The sequence below is a fragment of the Ahaetulla prasina genome, chromosome 5, assembly GCF_028640845.1.
Source record: "Ahaetulla prasina isolate Xishuangbanna chromosome 5, ASM2864084v1, whole genome shotgun sequence".
Classification (NCBI taxonomy): Eukaryota; Metazoa; Chordata; class Lepidosauria; order Squamata; family Colubridae; genus Ahaetulla; species Ahaetulla prasina.
Window position 1 is genome coordinate 26,538,694 of NC_080543.1, and position 14,652 is coordinate 26,553,345.

Genomic DNA, 14,652 nt, shown 5'->3' on the forward strand with positions numbered 1-14,652 from the left:
TTATACATAATATCTGATTCAGCACACAATATAATAATGTATACACACACACACACACACACACATATGCATGCTTGATTCCACAGAAATTCTGCTGCCCAGCTGTGTCAGGTATTTTGCTGAGAAATTAAATTGGACTCTGCTGCCTTTTAATAACATTTTAATGGCTCAAGCTGTGTATTTCTTGCTCCTTGTAGTGATTTTAAAGGTCTCTGCTTAGCAGTGAAAGTTTTGTCTTACAAAACAAAAGATCTTGTATGCAGTTGTTTCCAGCCCATCTTTTTTAGACTTATGCAAAATAGATGTCTGTTTCGCTAAATAACCAAAGCTTTAACTACTTTCTACATTTTGGAATTCTTTATCCATTGGGACTGGCCATAAGGATAATGTTAAACACACTCTATCCGCTCTTAGACTCCTGAAGTGGCTCTTCAGACAGGGTTGCATAAATCTGGGCAATCTCTGATTGGTAGCCCAAACTTTGCATTTCTTTGCTGCTCTATCACAACTTTACAGAAGCCAAAAGTAACTGGATGCAATTAATATGATTGTTTTTGATAATTTAACAGGGAAACATGCACACTTATAAGGATTCCATCCATTTCCACTCAAATGATTGCCAGATTATAATAAATTATCAACTATATGGGCCAAATAATTTAAAAAATCAGAGTAAATTCAAATGTATACAATATCCATATAACAAAATAACAGAGTTGGAAGGAATCTTGGAGGTCTTCTTGTCAAATATACTCAAAGGCTGAATTTGCACAACATGGTTACTATATTAATTCATTTTCTGGATTCAAGTAATAGACTAAAGCATAAACTAATTTGAAATTAGATGTACAAAACCCTCCAAAACACAAACCAATTTAACCAGGATACCAAAATATACCCAAATTAGCAGATGCAAAGATAAGCATTAGAATTTTAAATGACCTTATTAAGTTTTTCATGCAAATATGCAAGCCATGAACATAACCTAGCCCATATATTTATATACAGTTTTACATATATATAAAGAATTCCAAGACCATGAATTTTAATTCCACCTTAAGCACAAAAACTATCTGGGTGACTTTGTCTCAGCCACTCTCTCTCAGCCCCAGGAAAGTGGCAATGGCAAACCACTTCTGAAATCTTGTTAAGAAAACTGCACATGCGTGTACATACACACACACACAAACACACCTTTCTAGCACACTGGAAGAAAAAAAATAAAACTGCAAATAATAAATATCCATTTTATAGTGTGTATCCAGTATTGTCTGTGATATCTGTACATATAAATACAAACTGCCAAGTGCATCCAAGAATTGGAGTTGCTCTTATGTTGATGTCAGATGCCAGACTTACTAGTGCTTTAGGACTGAGGATCCAATTAGCTAGCTTAACAACTATGAATCTCCAAAATGCACGCAAAAAATAATGTGAAGTGTTTCTAGATGAATACACAAAAGGCAATTACCAACCTTAATTCCACTCATCCTGCAATTTAAACTGGGTATCAGAAACTCGTATCTCTCCAGATGTTGGAGTCAAACTTCTTGATTATACATCATCAACCAAACTGCCTTAAGCTAGTGAAAGTTAATGTTCAACAATATGCCAAAATACCTCTGTTGCCCATAATTGCATTTCGAACCAAAATAAAAAATAAAAAATGAAGAACAACCCGTGTAGCACCAAGCCAAGAGAGGTTCTTAAAATGATTGTGTGTTTTTTAATGTCCCTTTGAAAATTATAAAAAAATGTTATGTAGTGAAATGCTTTGACAATCCCTAATGAAAGAAATGTTCTCACAAATAAACAAAAATAGGCCCCAAATGGCTATACAGATAATGGTGGATAATTAGGGTAGCAGCAAACAGCACTCTCTCTTTCCTATTTTTATTAACAATTATACTCCAGGGGCAGTTAGTTAGGAATGTACATAGATGGTTTGTAGAGATATGCATAATTACAGATCTAGGTACTTAGTTTCAAATAAAACATTGGTTATTTAAATGTACTCCTGTAAGCTAAACTGTAGGGACGTGGTGGCTCAGGGGGCTAGGATGCTGAGCTTGTCAATCGAAAGGTTGGCAGTTCAGCGGTTTGAATCCCTGGTGCTGCCACGTAACGGAGTGAGTTCCCGTTATTTGTCCCAACCTAGCAGTTCGAAAGCATGTAAAAAATGCAAGTAGAAAAATAGGGACCACCATTGGTGGGAAGGTAACAGCATTCACTGCGCCTTTGGCATTTAGTCATGCCGGCCACATGACCACAGAGATGTCTTCGGACAGACAGCGCTGGCTCTTCGGCTTTGAAACGGTGATGAGCACCACCCCCTAGAGTCGGGAACGACTAGCACATATGTGGGAGGGGAACCTTTACCTTTACCTTTTTAAGCTAAACTGTGCCACTGTGCCTATGTACTGATAAGCAGGGAAGAAACCCTCATTTACCTTTCACTTAGTAAATAGAAAGACATGTCACAACGGTAAATATTGGAAACCTCAAAACTCCCTGCTAGAGAAGCATTTTATAATAGAAAATCAAAGGACAAAAAATACAGTGCTCTCCCTCCCACAACATGAATACCTGACTGAGTTTGCAGCACACTATTATTATTTTTTTAATGGCCCAAAACAAATAATTTTTCAGAATCAGATAAAATGAATGAGTCAATGAATAATATAAGGAAAACGACAAGTCTTTGACATTGTTAGATGTGGAACAATGACTAGAAGCTAGGCTTAAGTAGAAAGCTAAACTGCACAATATGTATTTGGAAAATCTAAATATATGGGATGTTAAATATATATCAGAGTTCCCAAACAGCTGAATTTTGTGTGACATGTATTGATCAGAACTGACTGATTTGGTGACTCTAATTCTGATTCTTGCTTCACAAAGCTGTTTTAATTGAAGTTTTGGGAATTATGTTCCCAATACATCCTGGGAGTGCCAGGCTGGAGAAGGACGACCTTAAATCTAGCTGACCTTGGCAGATTTGCTGAAGTTAAAGTTTCACATTGGTAAACTATTTCTGACTGTTTTCTGCCCAGTGTACCTAGCACCAAACAAAGTTTTCTTTATGACTGGGTCTCATATCAGCTATCTATTAATGGAACTGCCAGGTTTTCTGTTAATGTCCTTCATGGTCACTCTTTTCCTACCTTTTTTGTTTTTTTGTTTTTTTGTTAAAAGGATCGTGAATACTGGTTGGCAGAAAGCAACAGAGAAAGGTTCTTGGAGCTGTTGCATTCAGGAGGCCTTACATCTCATTTTAGAAAAGAAGAAAAATGTATCTTCTACCAATTGAATCAGAATTGGATGTAAAAATGCAGGCAAGAGCTGCCATGTTTCCCATTTCAAGAGCTGATTGAGAACATTTATTTATTGGTATTCCGCCTTTATTATTTTTACAAATAACTCAAGGCAGTTATGCACGGATCTATCTTAACATATTTTCCTCTTCCTATTTTTCCAATCCATTTGGTGATCTCTCCCATCTAGTGATTGGACGAAGTAGCCACTGATTTGAACCCTAATATCTTCAGGTTCCTGGTCAGCTTCTGTAACTTGAATGTAGTAAGTAATTAACTTCCATGCATTCTTCATGCCCACCCAAACTTGGTATGAGTTTAGGAAACCTGGACAAGCACACAAAAGGGAATTGCTATTGTGCAGGTACAGGATTTATGTTGAAAGTATGAAAATCAGAAGCATATGCCCTTTCCAGTGAGTCTTTCTCACTTTCATATTGTATCCACCTTGCTCAAATATAGTAACTGAAAAAGAGAACGGATAATTCAAACATTTCAGAAGGAACAAACAGGTGGGAGGGAGGATTTAAGGTCAAGGAAGGAAGAATGTTCAAGTCTGTCAAACACTTTGAAACTTAGCAGCACAGATGCTTGAAGTAATTTCTTACATTACCCTCCCTCACAATTCCATCAATCTGTTTTCTATTGGACTAAAATACAATTTAGTACAAATAAAATCTCCATATCTCAGCTATTTTTTTCCCCAATTGGATCATTCAGGAAATAAAGTGGTTTCCATTCACCTTATTATTTTTGAAACTGCTTACTTAAGAGACTCTTTTGCTGCATTTGTATGGCTAGATAGAAGATATGTATATATCCTGACTTAACAATGTATGTCTGATCATCTGGGTTACTCTCCCAGAAGGCAGAACACTATCAATCATCCCAGAAACCCAAACAGATTACAAATTCACGCACCTATATTCCAAGGACTCTATTAGGAAATTTGCAAGGTTGAACTAAACTAAGAATCAGTCATCAAACTTAAACCATTGAATCTCCAGATGCTGCAATGCAAGTCAAGTTTCAGTCTGCTAGAACCTGGTTCTGTTTACAGATGCTTAAATACTCGAATCAGTTTTAAAGAATAGAATACACACACCCAAACCTCCGCCCACAGCCAGTATACATTCCCTTTTGTGACCAGATTCGTTTTACTGGGCCCTTCCAAATATACATGGCATGTAGGGCTCCAGCGCCTTACATCTTCAATTTTCACTTCCCCAGATGAGCTCCTTGGCTGCAATTCCCATTCATTCCAGCCCTTTGGCAATGTTGGCTGGGGTTAGTGGAGCTGCCATCCACCAGATTTGGAACGAGCCAGGTTGGGGGAAAGGCTGTAAAATTGCACATTTAGATGGCCATAACCTTCTTAACAAACGCCATACACCCCCAAAGTGCTTTCTTTCACCACTGCAACGCTTTTTTTACAGGAGAGAGAGAGTGTGTGTCTCATTTACAACACTGCAAGTTGACTTCTGGGTTGCTGTTACCCCCTCCCAGAGATTCTATTAGCCATAAGAAGGAAAGAGGGGGCTGGGGATCAGAAGCCCACCTGAGGGACATACCACCCAACAGTCTCACCTGTCTTCTTTGCGGTCCACAGGAGGTAGTCTGCCACGTGGAAATCCTTCCCCGAGACGAAAACCGATTCAAAACGATCCTATTCCTAGCCTGGCAAGTTAAAAAGTTTCCGTGTTTCCAGCAACACCCCAGTCCAGCTTGTGGGTGCTGTTGCTGCTGTTGTGATTAAGCTCTATTCTCCTTACGCCTCAAGGACCTCGGCTTCTCTTGGCTTTTTGGCCCTTGGAGACTCCAGATGGATTCGGAGCGGTCGGTTCACCGCCCTCTTTTTCAGGAGCAACCTACTTCTACCAATCCGTTGCTCCGAAGACAACCTCTCCTCTCCCTTTCGCTTCCAGCCTGCCTCGCCTCTCTCTACTACGGTACTGTGGGAGGCGAGCTTGGAAATGAATGTCAACGCACGAAACAAACACGTTTCGTTCTTTTTCTTTTCTTGTTTTTGTTCTCAATCTTTCTGGTCTGTTCCCCCCCCCCCCACTCCTCCGGCAGAAAATATATCTTAGATCCTTTTAAGTTGTTACATTTGCATTTGTCTTCCTCGTACACCCCCCCCCCTTTTTTTTTTTCTTTTGGAGGCGTTTCTTTTGAAAGAACCAGTTACAAAAAGATATATTCCTCTATTTTAATGATAATTTTGATGTGAGTCCCGGCTTACAAAGAAAGAAGGAAAAAGTTGAAAATGTTGGGAGCTGGGAAGAAATCAGGGCTGATGTAGAACAATAAGAGTTGGAAGGGACCTTGGAGGTCTTCTAGTCCAACACCCTACTCAGCTCTCCAATATTTTTCTGCAATTTTTTAAAAAAAAAATTATAAAAAGTTTTTTATTTTGAACACATTAAAACACAAGACAAACATACAACATTTATATACATATCACTGTATTATCAGCTATTCAAAGCAGTCCTTTCTTACTATTTATACATATTTTAATTCTATCTTATTCTACTTTTATATTATCTATCTTCCTTTATTTCATCTACATACAGATTTTACCCTGTTTTTCAATTTTCATTATCTTCCCTATTTTCCAACCTTTCATACCATCTACCTTATAATATTCTTTATCCTCTTTTTCTTTGATTTGTTTTGTGAGTTTATCCATCTCTGCACATTCTATGATTTTCTTAATTAAATCTTCTTCTGTTGGTGGTTCTCCTTCCAATTTTGCATGTAAGCTATACATGCTGCTGTTAATATGTGTAGTATTAAGTATTGTGTATCATTTGAATAGTTTTCTGTTGGAATCCCTAATAAGAATTGTTCTGGCTCTCCCTTTATTGCAGTGGTTCTCAACCTTTATAGTGCTGCGACCCCTTTAATACAATTCCCCACGATGTGGCGACCCCTTTAATACAATTCCCTATGATGTGGTGACCCCAACCATAAAATTATTTTCGTTTTGAATTTATCGCACCTGAAGCCGTATTGGCTAGCGATCTGAACTGCTTGCGATTGCCTTGAGGACGGACGCATTAAAGTGGAGACTCCTCCCCTATTAAATTTATGGCGCCTGAAGCCAGATTAGGCTAGCGATTGGGAGTGATTGCAGCTGGCTTGAGAGGGAGACATCAGAGCAAAGATTTCTCTCTTTTTTAATTCATCGTGCCTGAAGCCGAATTCGGCTAGCGATTTGAAGAGCCTGCAGCTGTCTTGTGGAGTCAACCATTGGAGCGCGATTCTTCGACTCGCAAGTATACTTCCCATATTTCTGATGGTCTTAGGCGACCCCTGGCAAATCATCATTCGACCCCCAACGGGGTCCTGACCCACAGGTTGAGAACTGCTGCTTTATTGATTCCTGTGTTATCTCTCCTAACCATTTTTTGATTTTAGCCCAGAATTGTTTTGCCACCGGACAGGTCCACCAGAGATGATAATATGTTCCATAGTTACTCTTACATTTCCAACACTTTGGTGACTTACTAGGGAACATTTTTCTGCAAATTGATTGTCCTTCCCCAAGGCTACTTGTATGCACACACTTCCCTTTAATGTGCAATGGTAGGCAAATGTCACTGCTCATAGCTGAAGGCCGTTCAAAAGGTTTGCATTTCATAAGAATGATGTCAACACCGCCACTATAAATAAATGAAAAGTAAGAGTAATTTCTCTCCAGTCTGGAACATTTTATGTGCATTATTAAGAATATTAAAATTATCATAATATAAAATACAAATAAATATTTTATGTGTATGTACATCTATATCAGGGGTCTCCAACCTTGGCAACATTAAGCCTGGAGGACTTCAACTCCCAGAAAACCCCAGCCAGCTTTGCTGGCTGGGGCATTCTGGGAGTTGAAGTCCTCCAGGCTTAAAGTTACCAAGGTTGGAGACCCCTGATCTATATGAATGTGGATATATCTGTACATTGGAGAAAATGCCCCAGGAAATCAGTCTAAATTTAATTGCTAATCTGATGATGTAAGGAAAACTTCTACTGCTTAATGTCAAATATTGATCATCAAAGTCAAACTGATTACTTGTATTTTTCCAAAGGCATATAATCAAAATTACATATGGAAAATTATTTATTCTTTGAAATTCTCCTTCCACCCATACTCCCACTTTAGGATAAAGATTGGGTTCTTCCCCTCTCCATCTTCCTGCTGGATGATTTATTTCCCATGTTTTCTAATCCAGATTGATGATTTCCAAGTATATGGAACCAGAAATGGGTGTGGGTAAAACTTGTTCTTCTGCACCAATGTTTTTATATGCAAAATAATATTTAAACAATTCTGGAGAATGGTGTTTCTGACAACTCTGTCTTCACCTTCAATTTAGTCATCTTTGACCTAGATGCAATGCAATCAACATTTCCAAATAGGATAATCACATTGAGATGTTTCTAGCTCACTCTGGGCAGGTGTCTAAAGAATGGTAATATCACCCGATGCTAGAAATAGTCTAACTTTAGGCAAGCACTACATCAATTCAACTATAAGGGTAATTTGTATATAAATTTGATTTGATTTCTAAATTACTGTCTTTAGGAAGGATCTAAGGAAGAAAACAACCATGAAATATTCATGGATGCAAAGAGGCACTTTCTGAAATGACGAACACCCTACACTAAGTGTGTACCATATTTCCTTACACACAGTGTTCATTTTTTGCTTGAACATATGCATAAGTACCAGCTTTATTTTGTTCCCATAATGGTAACAACAACATGATTAGAGGATAAGTTTCTTGATTAAGATGGAAAGCAAATTTATACCCCGTAGCTTCTCTAAATCCGGTTTTCAATTCTGTCCTGTATATTGACAGAATGTAGGAAAGAACCAGTCTAACTTAAGGCATTTTGCTGCCCAAAATACTTCCTAAAGGTAAAGGTAAAGGTTCCCCTTGCACATGTGTGCTAGTCATTCCTGAGTCTAAGGGGCGGTGTTCATCTCCGTTTCAAAGCCGAAGAGCCAGCACTGTTCGAAGACATCTCCATGGTCATCACTAAACACCAAAGGCTCATGGAACGCTGTTACCTTCCCACCAAAGGTGGTCCCTATTTTCTATTTGCATTATTTATGTGCTTTCGAACTGCTAGGTTGGCAGAAGCTGGGACAAGTAATGGGAGCTCACCCTGTTACGCAGCACTAGGGATTTGAACCGCTGAACTGCCGACATTTCGATCGACAAACTCAGCATCTTAGCCGCTGAGCCACTGAGTCCTTTAAAATACTTCCTACTTGAGGCAGAAAATCTTTCAAATCCCAGTTCTCCCAACCCTGATAATAAATGTGCAATAATAAATTTGCTGCATGTTCATATCATCCAAAACTTACTGGCAGTTTACTCTTTATTTTTTTTAATTTATTTTTATTTGTCACAACATCATACAAAAAGATTATGTAGTATATATACATATAAACATATATAGGAAGAAGAAAAGAAAAACAATAGGACAGGAACGGTAGGCACGTTTGTGCGCTTATGCACGCCCCTTATGGTCCACTTAGGAATGGGGTGAGGTCAATAGTAGAAAGTTTTTGGTTAAAGCTATTAGGATTATGAGAAGAGACCACAGAGTCAGGTAAAGTATTCCAAGCACTGATGATTCTGTTGCAGAAGTCATATTTTCTGCAATCTAGATTAAAGCGGTTTACATTAAGTTTAAATCTATTGGTTGCCCTTGTATTATTGCAATTAAAGCTGAAGTAGTCTTTGACAGGAAGGACATTACAATAGATGATTCTGTGAGTTAAACTTAGGTCTTGTCGAAGGCGACGGAGTTCCAAGTTTTCTAAGCCTAGGATTTCAAGTCTGGTGGGATAAGGTATTTTGTTGTTTTCAGAGGAATGGAGAACTCTTCTTGTAAAATATTTCTGGACACGCTCAATTGTATTGATGTCAGAGATGTGGTGAGGGTTCCAAACAGGTGAGCTGTATTCTAGAATTGGTCTAGCAAATGTTTTATATGCTCTGGTTAGTAGTGTGGTGTTTTTGGAAAAGAAGCTACGCAAAATTAGGTTTACAACTCTTAGAGCTTTTTTGCTATGTAGTTGCAGTGGGCTTTGGCACTTAGATCATTTGACATGAAAACTCCAAGGTCTTTAACGGGATGGGGTCGTCTGTAAGGTAATGTCCATCTAGTATGTACTTAGTTTTAGAGTTCTTTTTCCTATATGTAAGACTGAGCATTTGCTGGTTGAAATTTGAGCTGCCAATTTTTAGACCAAGCGGTTAGATGGTCAAGGTCGTTTTGAATGATAGAAGTGTTGTCTGTGGTGTTAAATAGTTTGACATCGTCAGCAAAGAGAACACAATTACTTGAGATATGGTCACAAAGATCATTAATGTATAGAATAAAGAGTGTTGGTCCAAGGACGCTGCCTTGAGGAACGCCACTCTTGACAGGAACAGGATTTGATAAAGCATTGCCAATTTTGACCACTTGTTGTCTGTTAGACAGAAAAGCAGATATCCATTTGTGGAGGGGTCCTGAGATGCCATAGGATGTCAGTTTAAGGAGAAGTTTATCGTGTACTACTGAGTCAAAAGCTTTGCAGAAGTCTATGTAGATTGCATCTATTGATTTGCCTTGATCTAGATTTGAAGTCCATATGTTTTTGCAGTGGAGAAGTTGTAAGTTACATGATAACTTTTTCCTGAAACCAAATTGTTTGTTGGAGAGTAGGTTGTTAGTTTCTAAGTGTGAGGTAATGGATTGATTGATGATAGATTCCATGACTTTGCAGGTGACGAGCAAAGGGAGATCGGTCTGTAGTTTTCGACTAAGCTGGGGTCTCCTTTTTTGAAGATGGGGATGACTGTGGCTAGTGACCAAAGTTTGGGAAGAGAACTGGTAGTGAAAGCTTTATCAAAGATAATACTTAGGGGTTCAGCTATATTAATGGAAAGTTTTTTTAAGAAATATGCACATAGACCATCAGGTCCAATAGAAAGCGATGGTTTTAAGTTGTGAAGAGCTTTACCAACGTTGTCTTCTGTGAAATCTATATGAGTTAAATCATCATAGTCATTGCTGGTTCGTTTGTGGAATGTTGGATATGTGTTGTCGGAGTTAACAAAAACTGAGCCAAAGAAAATGTTGAAGAGGTTTGCTTTGACTGTTTCGTCATTGCATTCTTTGTTGTTAGAATCTTTTAGTGGTGGGATGGATCTTGAATCTTTAAGTTTACTGTTGACAAAATTATAAAAGGCACGATTGGAATTTGTGCGTAGAAGGTTTTCTTCTTGCTTGGTGTGGTAATTTACTCTGTCCCAGAGAAGAGCCAGCTTCCAAGCATAGAGTTGAAAAGAGAACCTTTTGAAGGCTCTATCCCTATCTGAAGTCAAGGTTGGAGGTCAAAAAGCTCAGTTTGGATGCACGAAGTCCTGATCTCCTTTTCTGCTAAATGCAGATATGAACCACAGAGCTCTCATAGGTCAAATGACTCTATTACTTCAGGATGCAGAAGCTGGGAAGCAGCAGCTAGTGAAAGCCAACTCTGCTTATTTTTGTTCCTTACGATAACCCAGGGATGAAAATGCTCCAGGTTTGGACCAGATCGCTCAAACTGGTAGCAATCTTGGCCGGTGGTTCGGAGAACCGGTAGGAATCGCAGTGCGAGGCTCCACCCACTGGCCCGACTGTCATTACTTCCTGGTTTTAACCAGGAAGTAATGTGTTTTGTACCCTCTGCGCATGTGCAGAAAGGTTTTGCGCATGTGCAGAAGGTGTGCACGCGCATGTGACACACACACATGCAAGCAACGTGAGTGCATGTATGGCACGTGCACTTCCGAACTGGTAAGGAAGGTAAGTAGATTTCACCCCTGCGATAACCATCCACTTTTAAGTGCAATGGAAGGTGCTACTGATAGTTTACTAGAGCTGAAGAAAGAATCAACAGTGCAGCTAGCTTTTATCTGGTTCTTTATATTTGAAGACTACTGATCTCCCTCGGCACCTACACATTTATTCACACAGAAAAGCAGCTTTTTAAAAAACCTGGCATCCCTCTCCAAATATTTGGGGTGGGAGGGATCTCTAGAAAGTTGAGATTTAGGGAACAGTAATGTGACTAAGATGGGATGCGGTGGTTCAGTAGCTTGTCAATCAAAATGTCGGCAGTTCAGCAGTTCGAATCCCTACTGCCGCGTAACGGGGTGAGCTCCCGTTACTTGTCCCAGCTTCTGCCAACCTAGCAGTTCGAAAGCACGTAAAAAATGCAAGTAGAAAAATAGGGACCATCTTTGGTGGGAAGATAACAGTGTTCCATGCGCCTTCGGCATTTAGTGATGCCGACCACATGACCACAGAGATGTCTTCGGACAGCCCTGGCTCTTTGGCTTTGAAATGGAGATGAGCACCGCCCCCTCGAGTCAGGAAAGATTAGCACATATGTGCAAGAAGTACCTTTACCTTTTTAATGTGACTAAGATTTATCATATATTTATCATATTTTCTAATGGCACTGCAGGAGAATAATCCTGGGAAAAGTTTAGTTGATGCTTTTGCTCATATATGAGCACACTATGATCTCAGCTCAATTTCTGTTATAATTGTTGTAGCTGTAGTTTAGAAAATGTATGCATTGAAATTTATGCACCTACAAAATATATTCACATTTTAAAAAAAGGTCTCACATACACACATGTGGCACACCCTCAGTGCAGTGCCAGCAAATAGAGGCATAAAGCATAAATCATGCTAATATCTCTAGTTCATCTTGGATACCCTTGTTTATGCTTCTAAACTTCGCATCCAGTTAGAACATTCTGTCTACTTTCAAGCGGAAAGTACTGTCCATTTCCTCTTTTTCTTTCCTTCCCCAATTAAGTCTCTCTTCCACAAATATCATTATTTTGAGAGAGACCACCAAACCCTACTGGATATATCCGTTTGTCATCAAAAAATTAAAAAATTGCAATGAATGAAAGGCAAAGATTAAACATAGATCCCTGATCACTTTATCTTATCACACCAATTTATTTTATATTATAGATCATTTAGAATCACCAATCCTTAAAATGTAACAGTAAAAACGTGCACTCAGAAAACTGCAGTGAGAGATAAGCAGCAGCATCTGTCAGCTTTGGATGGTCAGCTGTGGCTGATACTGAGGACTTTTGCAGGCAGAATTAGTTGTAATATCTTATAAAATGTGAAATGGCATATAAAACTGTTGCCTTTTAGCCATTTTTGTTTAGGGTGTGGTTGTGTGCCTTTATTGCCACAGGTACTTCTCATCTGAATTTCATGCAGGCCTCAAAGTAGTCTAATTTTAATAGCCCTTTGCAAGCAGGCATTTCAGGGTAGTCTGACCCTTCTCTGCTCCATAGAAAGAAGAGAGAGAAAAGAAGAAAGCCTTGGAAATGCATTATAAATAAAGCTTTCAACAAGAGTGATAATAGGTGACTCCATTTACTTTTGGTTCTGGCTATACTGTTTGTCACAATCCAGATTTGCCATGCTTACTACGCGTGTCTTTCAACAGATAATCCCTAGGGGCAATGGCAAACCCTAAAAGCAAAAGGCTTATTTACCTCCTGGTTTACTGATTCTTATGGACACTGGGGCTCAGTGGCTAAGACGCTGAGCTTGTCGATCGAAAGGTCAGCACTTCAGCGGTTCAAATCCCTAGTGCTGCGTAATGGGGTGAGTTCCCGTTACTTGTCCCAGCTTCTGCCAACCTAGCAGTTCGAAAGCATGTAAAAAATGCAAGTAGAAAAATAGGGACCACCTTTGGTGGGAAGTTAATAGCGTTCTGGGCATCTTTGGCACATGACCACGGAGATGTCCTCGGACAGCGCTGGATCTTTGGCTTTGAAACAGAGATGAGCACCACCCCCTAGAGTCGGGAACAACTAGCACATATATGTGAAGGGAACCTTTACCTTACTGATTCTTAAAGACTGTTTCTAGGCTACTAGTACTTCCTCTCATCTTCTGTTAAAAAGTCTTAATTATATATTTACACAAATTGTTAATGTTAAGATTTTAATAATGAGTTAAATTTGACTAGATAGACCATGGGTGTCAAACTTGCCACATCACATTGTCGTCATGTGACATTTCGCAACGTTTTTCCCATTGACGGAGAAGAAGTGGGCATGGCCTAGGCATGACGCATCTGGCCTGCAGACCACCAGTTTGACACCCCTGAGATAAACTATATGATCTGAGCTTGCCTTTCTGTTGAAACAAAGCTAATTCAAAGGCTGAATTAACATTTATTTGAACGAGGGGTGGGTTCTACTTACCTTTACTACTGGTTTGCAATGGGGCTGCCTGCGTGCGCCACTTCGCTCACATGCAAACCCTTCTGCGCATGCATAGAAGCTTCCTGATGACATCCGACTCAGTGGGCGGAGCCTCCTGCCGGTTTTACTACCGGTTCTTGCAAACCAGTCAGAACTGGAGGCAACCCACCACTGATTTGAACCAACTTCTGTTACATAGATATCTTTCCAGTAGTCCATGATCACTTTTTTCATAATAGTCCAGGTACAATTTATCTAAACTAATAAACTCCATTTTTGGGGAATATATACTTTAACAATATCATTAACATCTTTGAATCTTAACTTCCTTCTAAAAACCCAGTTCATCACAATAATAATATCTAAACTATAACAAGCGGACATGATAATAACATCTGCACTACAGCTTCTTCAGATGTATCACATTTCTAGCACAGAAAGAATGGGACCCAACTTTAATAAAATATTCTTTGAGAAGTCCAATAGATCCCAAAAGTATTTTTTTACTAAACCAAGTTAGTGTTTTAAATTGTTTAAATGTTAAATACTTGACATTTCTTCGAAGATTATTGATAATTCCTAGCTGTCAATACTGAGCAACGTAATCTGCTTGGAATGAAACAGGTTATGATCTAGATACCCAGCCATCTCTACTGCTAAAGCATTTGTAAAAGATTATTTCAACACTCACAATATGTGGAATCGACACTGGATAGAAAATTGCTCCCCACAATGACAAGGTTTTCCCTGCATCTTGGAAAAGCCATCTGGATTTGACCAGCCCTGTGCAATATGGACAACATGGAACCACATTCACAGTGGGCATTGTAGATGCACATATGTCCTCTATAAGACGGGCAAAATACCATCACTGAGTTGTGATTGTGGGGCTGAAAAACAGACTATCCAACACATACTGACAGAGTGTCAAAACAGAGCCTATAATGGAAGTTTTGCTGATTTTCTGGCTGCAACAAATGGAATAAAAATTATATTTGCAACTTAGGTATACAATATGTTTGTAATCTTCATGTTAAGGATTC

The 14,652-nt window shown here is 39.1% G+C and overlaps 1 protein-coding gene across 3 annotated transcripts in view; it reads right to left on the bottom strand.

The window, feature by feature from the left end:
• Nucleotides 1-5,283, bottom strand: part of SPATA13 (spermatogenesis associated 13) — a 112,538-nt gene extending 107,255 nt beyond the window's left edge. For 2 of the 3 annotated variants that reach the window (XM_058185895.1, XM_058185893.1), the window contains exon 1: nt 4,902-5,283. The gene's annotated coding sequence lies outside the window, so the exon portion shown is untranslated. The remainder of the gene's footprint in view (nt 1-4,901) is intronic. The other variant, XM_058185896.1, reaches the window with a different exon arrangement.
• Between the last annotated feature and the right edge of the window lie 9,369 nt (nt 5,284-14,652).